Below are 6959 nucleotides of genomic sequence, written 5' to 3' on the forward strand. Positions count from 1 at the left end.
TACTATGGTAGTGGTTGAGTGGAGCGCTAGAGAACCAAATTAGGAGCATGGAGAGTGGAGGCTTGCTTGACATCTGCCTCACAGCAGTTGCATAACTGAGACCTTATTACCTTGATCTACTCTCAATGTTTTCTTGCCTTATTTCTGCTGATCTAATATACTTAACTTGATAATTAACATTTACTTGAATTGATCATCATTTTGAATAGCCATGGTATAGGGCTTTGGCTTTACTTTGCCTTACCCCCTTAACAGACAATGACCCCGCTGCTATTTTAGAAGAGGGTATGATTTACGTAGGCATCCTGGTTGCAAAGTGCTTATGCCTTGGGCTGCTAAACCACCAGCCAGCTCTGTAAGAGACTTGGTTTTCTACTCCAATACAGAGTGGCAGTCTCAGAAATTGACCGGGGAAGTTCTACCCTGTCCTGTAGGGCCACTATGAGTCAGAATTGACTCAAAGGAAATGAGACAGATGATTTATGTAGCATCTTGAGAAATATTTAAAGGTCTAAAACTATGTTATAAACTACACAATATAGATAGGCTCTGGTGTCCAGAAACAGGTCTCCCAACTTTGGCTAGAATCTGATTCAAATGTCAAGAGGAGTTTTCCTATGTTAATTGACCTCTGACCTGCTAAGCCTTTTAAGATGCAAATACCCTGGGTCTAGGAAATTAACACATGCAACAGCCTTTTTGCATTATACAAATAAAGCCACCAAAATCTACTTAATGTCATAAAAGTTTAAAAAACTTGTTATTGTTTCAAACAGCTTTTTTTTTCACTTAAAAATTTGTTTTATTAGGGGCTCACACAACTCTTCGCGATCCATATATACATCAATTGTGTAAAGCACATTTGTACATTCATTGCCCTCATCATTCTCAAAACATTTGCTCTCCACCTAAGCCCCTGGCATCAGGTCCTCATCTCCCCCCCACCCACTACCCACTCCCTCATGAATCCTTGATAATTTATAAATTATTATTTTGTAATATCTTGCCCTGTCTGACTGTCCGTCCCCCAGGGAGGAGATCACATGTAGATTCTTGTAATCGGTTCCCCCTTTTCACCCCACCCTCTTTCCTCCCTCCCAGTATCGCCACTCACACCACTGGTCCTGAAGGTATCATCCGCCCTGGGTTCCCTGTGTTTCCAGTTCCTATCTGTACCAGTGTACATCCTCTGGTCTAGCCAGATTTGTAAGGTAGAATTGGGATCATGATAGTAGGGGAGAGGAAGCATTTAGGAAGTAGAGGAAAGTTGTATGTTTCATTGTTGCTACACCGCACCCTGACTGGCTCTTCTCCTCCCCGAGACCCTTCTGTAAGGGGGTGTTCAGTGGCCTACAAACGGGGTTTGGGTCTCCACTTCACACTCCCCCCAACTCATTCACTATGATATGATTTTTTTGTTCTTTGATGCCTGATAACTGATCCCTTCGACACTTCGTGATCACATAGGCTGGTGTGCTTCTTCCATGTGGACTTTGCTGCTTCTGAGCTAGATGGCTGCTTGTTTACCTTCAAGCCTTTAAGACCCCAGACGCTATATCTTTTGATAGCCAGGCACCATCAGCTTTCTTCACCACATTTGCTTATTCACCTATTGTGTCTTCAGTGGTTGTGTCGGGAAGGTGAGCATCATAGAATGCCACTTTAATAGAAATAAGTATTCTTGCATTGAGGGAGTACTTGAATGGAGGCCCAATGTCATTCTGCTACCTTAATACGAAACTTCTAAATACTTGCACATAGATCTATTTCCCCATCCTCATATATAAATATATTTGCATATGTACATGACTTTATTTAAACCTCTATAAATGAATGTCCTTTGCTTCCTAGCTCTTTCCCCTATTTCCTTTGACTTTCCTCTTGTCCCACTGTCATGCTCAGTCTTCATTTGGGTTTCAGTAATTCCTCATGATTATAGTACCCTTGATCATGCCCTACCAGGCCTCCTACACTCTTTTCACTACCAATTTGGATCACTTGTTGTTCCCTTGTCCCTGGGTTTGTTAACACCACTACCTTTCCTCCCACCTCCCCCTCTCCCATGTGCCCCCGGAACTGTCAGTCCTGTTGTTTTCTCCTCCAGATTGTTCATCCAACCTATCTTATTTAGACAGACCCGCGGAGATAATAAAATGCACAAAAACAAGACGGAGCAAAACCAAGCCACAATATACAACAAAATAACAATAACAACAAACAAATGACAAAAAAAAACAAATAAAACACAAGAAATACAACCTTGTAGTTAGTTCAAGGACTGTTTGTTGGCCTTTAGGACTGTTTTCCAGTCCAGTCTGTTGGGACACCATACCTGGCCTCCAAATCCACCTTCAGCATTCCCTGGGTACCTCGCCACTCCATTTCCTCGCTGTTCTGTTATACCCCCTTAGTGTTTTGCTTTGGTGTGGCGGGATCAGATCAGGTGCAATTCCCACACTGTCTCTGGTGTTGTCCCCTGTAGGGTTATGGGTCCAATTCGTAACCACAGCAGAAATCCCCTCGTCAGTTGGCTGGTTGCATATTGTCTGAATTGTTTCAGGCTTTCCATTGGGGGAGGGGCATTCACTACTACTCAGAGAGCCTGTACTCCAGCGAGACTACAGTGACATTCAAGACTTATCATCTCGCCCGTGCCCAGGGTTGGAGGAATCATGGGCACATTGTGACAGATCTGTCTTTGTGTCTGCCTCCCAGGAAGCCCCTCATGGAGGTCAGGCACATAAGGGGAAATACAATAAATCAATCACTTATATTACATTGTTAGATCGCCGTGTGCGCAGCTCTACCTTCTCCCACAAGGGCCCTGGTCATGGAGCAGAATCCCTTGCTAGCCCAGTAGTTGACATGTCCATTTGAATGCCCTATATACACATTTTACTTTTTCAAAAGGAAACCTAGGCAATGCCAACCTTTTTCTCCTGCCCTTCTTCCTTACTTTCTGTCCCTGCCTACCCTCTCTGCACTGCTCTAACCCCCTGCCCCCCTCCCCAAACAGGTCCAGCATGCCAGCAAACAGATCAGTGCTGACAAGCAGTACAAAGGGATCATGGATTGTGTGGTGAGAATCCCCAAGGAGCAGGGCTTTCTCTCCTTCTGGAGAGGTAACCTGGCCAATGTGATCCGTTACTTCCCCACCCAAGCTCTCAACTTCGCCTTCAAGGACAAGTACAAGCAGATCTTCCTGGGGGGCGTGGACCAGCATAAGCAGTTCTGGCGCTACTTTGCTGGTAACCTGGCTTCCGGTGGGGCAGCTGGGGCCACTTCCCTCTGCTTTGTCTACCCGCTGGACTTTGGTAGGACCAGGTTGGCTGCTGATGTGGCAAGGTTCTGCCCAGCGTGAGTTCAGTGGTCTGGGCGACCGTCTTACTAAGATCTTCAAGTCTGATGGCCTGACGGTTCTCTACCAAGATCTGACGGTTCTCTACCAAGATTTCAGCACCTACTTATCTTTATGATGCTCCTCCTGCCGTCCAGCAGTGTTGAATTTCCCTCTAAGCAACTCTCCTGGGCTGAATTCTGCAGAGTTCCTGGTATGTGTTACTCTGTCGCCATCTTCCCGGAAGTCTCTCAAACAGCTCTTACAATAATACTGTAAGCATAAAACATGAATGTGCTATTTAGCTGACTTAAACACGGATAAATCTCTTCTTTACAAAGTTATGTGATGGTGTTTGAAGAAGCAGAAGCTACCTATACCCTGAGTATAGACTTTCTATATCAATTCTCCATATGTTGTAATAAGATATATATTATTTCAGCAAACCTGTGACTGACATGCTCAGTAAATATTGTTCTAAGTTTTCCCTGACAACTCCCATCGTTTGTGTAAATAGCATCTAGCCATGAAAGGATTGAGTCCGTACAATGTGAATAATTCAGGTACTGCGATATGGAGCTAGCCTAATTTGGCCCAGTATCCCTCTTTCAACTGTGCTTTAAAAATTCTTACCAGGGGCCAATCAATGACAGCATTAATGGAAGATCTTTATGCTCCAGGGAGATGATCGATAATACTCTCTACCATAAATTAACAAGGAGGTATCTAAAGGGAGAGTAAGATAGATTTTTTTTTCCACTTGAAAGCAGTCACTGTTTTATTAAGAGACCAGATTACAAAAATAATCATGGCAGGCAGATACCTTAGTTCATCCTTCTAATAAGCCTGTTGATCTGGTCTTCCCTGTTGCCTGCGTCTCCACCTTCTACGAAATGGGTGGTCTTTTTCTTCATCCCACCTCGTGGAGAAGATAGTTTGAAGGGCCACAGGAAGTTATTTGCTTCTTTGAAACGTTTCCTAACAGTATAGATCTCATGAATCAGATCCTCCATGCAGATGATGCCATATTTACCAAGACACCGTGCAATCAGCGTGTTATCTGTCAGGGCAATATGCTTCTTATTGATTTTGCCATAGCCACGCTTGTAGATGAGTTCATTCACTGATTTCAGGTTTGGGTACCCCCATGCAATGTATGGTTCCACAATCCTCAGCATGTTAATTGAAGCCTTGTTAAGCTTAACAAAGGTGCCATTGAAAATCTGGCAGCTGCAACACTTTTCGAACCTTCGGGCTCACACCATTGATACCTCTGATCCTGATAACAAAGGCCAGCTTGGGCTCTCCAGGCACATAGAAGTTGCCAGCTTTCCTTGCCACGCGAGCCATTCGGATTTCAGTTCTGTACATCTGCCTGTATTCCTTGTGATAGTGCTTAGCTTTCTCGTAGGTAAGCTTCTTCCTCGCCTTTTGAAGCATCTTTTGGGCAAACTTCTTTCTTAGGCATTTGATCTTTAGTTCTGCGAAATCCCTTCGCTTTTTCTTAAGGGTCTCTGGAACAGCAGGCGCCTTCTTCTTCTTCTCTGCGACAGCCTCCATGGTTCCTGCCGGTTAAAAAAAAAAAAAAGCAAGATAGATTTTTTAAAAAGAAGAAGAAGACATAGATCCAGGAATGGGGTTGGGGCTCACACTGAATCCTAGCTCCAACTTAAGAATAATTAGTTCTTGGATCGTGGCTGTGCTCGATACTTACCCTCAGGTAGGGAACACGGAAGATATGGGTGCTATAGCAAAGTGTGATAAAGAAATCTGAGGGTTCCTGCCTACCAGATAAAATAGCGTCTGGTGTCTTAAAGGCTTGTTTCCAAACAAGCAGCCATCTAACTGAGACGTCAACTAAGTCCACATGGAAGAACTCCAACATCAGGATCATGATAGTGGGGGTGGGGAGGAAGCATTTAACTAGAGGAAAGTTCTATGTTTCATCGTTGCTGCACTGCACCCTGACTGGCTCATCTCCTCCCTGAGACTCTTTGGAAGACTTAGGGTATCTAAGAGAATTTTAATAAGAAATGTCCAAAGAGGAAGCAAACTTTCTCCTAAGCTCCACCAGTGTTGATATTTCTTGAATCCCTGGAGAATATCTAGCAATTTTAAGAGTTTGTGCATGCACGTGATTCTTAGGAACTTCCTCTGGCAGGGAAAGTTAGAGGTGGTGGGGTAAGGGTTCTGGGAAATATAGTGCCAAAATTTGTCGCATATTCTGAGCATGCTCTGTCCCAATCTCCACCTGTGCTCCCTTGCTCTGCCTCAACAGGTATATGAAAGGAAGCATCAGAGATCTACCTTGGTGGAGCTTATATCCTAGTGGAAGAAAGAGACAATATATGAACATTAAAAATATGTGTAATTCACAGAATTCAGGTCAGATAAACCACTCAGGAACAGAAATGGGAGTAGTGATACCAAGAGGGTAGCAGGAAGTTGGGGGTAAGAGGGGCGGAAGGGGGAACCACAATGATCGACACATAACTCATCCCCCCACACTCACCAGCGGACAAACAACAGAAACGTGCATGAAGGAAAACAGCGGACAGTATAAGATATGACAATAATAATTTATAATTTATCAAGGGGTCACCAGGGGGGAAGGGGAGAGGGAATAAAGAGGAGCTGAGACCAAGGGCTCAAATAGAAAGCAATGTTTAGAAAATGATGGTGGCAACCTATGTACAAATATGCTTGTTACAATTGATGTATGGATTGTTATACAAATTGTAAGAGTCCCCAATAAAATGATCTTTTAAAAAGTGTAACATATCAGATGACAATATCTTGTTCGAAGAAAAAGTAAAAAGGATTTGTAGGTTGGCATAGAAACAGCATGATTTTATATGAGGGGGCTTCAAAAGTTTGTGGAAATGTGACCAGATCTTTTCACTCCATTTTGTCCACAGTGTTTGAAGCCTCCACGTATACGGTAACCAGTAGGGAAGGCTTCCTCCACTCCGATACAAAGGCAGTGAGAAAGGAGCCATGAGGAAATATAGGTGTGTACATCTGTAAACATATTTATATAAGCTGCTGGGGAAATAGATCTATGTGCATATATTTATAGGTTCAGTATTAAGGTAGCAGATAGACATTGGGCCTCCACTCAAGTACAGTTTGTTCTATTAAACTGACATCCCATGATGCTCACCTTCCCAACATGATCACCGAAGGCAAAGTGGGTGCATAAGCAAATGTGGTAAAGAAAGCTAAAGATATAGCATCTGGGGTCTTAAAGGCTTGAAGATAAACAAGCGGCCATCTAGCTGAGAAGCAACAAAGCCCACACGGAAGAAGCACACCAGCCTGTGTGATCACGACTTGTTGAAAGGATCAGGTATCAGGCATAAAAGAACAAAAAAAAAATCATATCATTGTGAATGACGGGGAGTGTGGAATGGGAACCCAAAGCCCATCTGTAGGCAACTGGACATCCCCTTACAGAAGGGTCTCAGACAGGAGATGGGCCAGTCAGGGTGCAGTGCAACACAGATGAAACGTGAAACTTTCCTCCAGTTCTTTAATGCTCCTTCCACCTCCCCTCACTAACATGATCCCAATGCCACCCTACAAATCTGGCTAGACCAGAACATGTACACTGGTACAGATA

General features: G+C 43.7%; 1 pseudogene; it reads right to left on the reverse strand.

Moving 5' to 3' along the window:
- Window positions 1-4103: 4103 nt before the first annotated feature.
- LOC142454456 (large ribosomal subunit protein uL30 pseudogene) lies at window positions 4104-4925 on the reverse strand (annotated as a pseudogene).
- Between the last annotated feature and the right edge of the window lie 2034 nt (window positions 4926-6959).

Source organism: Tenrec ecaudatus, chromosome 8 (genome assembly GCF_050624435.1).
Source record: "Tenrec ecaudatus isolate mTenEca1 chromosome 8, mTenEca1.hap1, whole genome shotgun sequence".
NCBI lineage: Eukaryota > Metazoa > Chordata > Mammalia > Afrosoricida > Tenrecidae > Tenrec > Tenrec ecaudatus.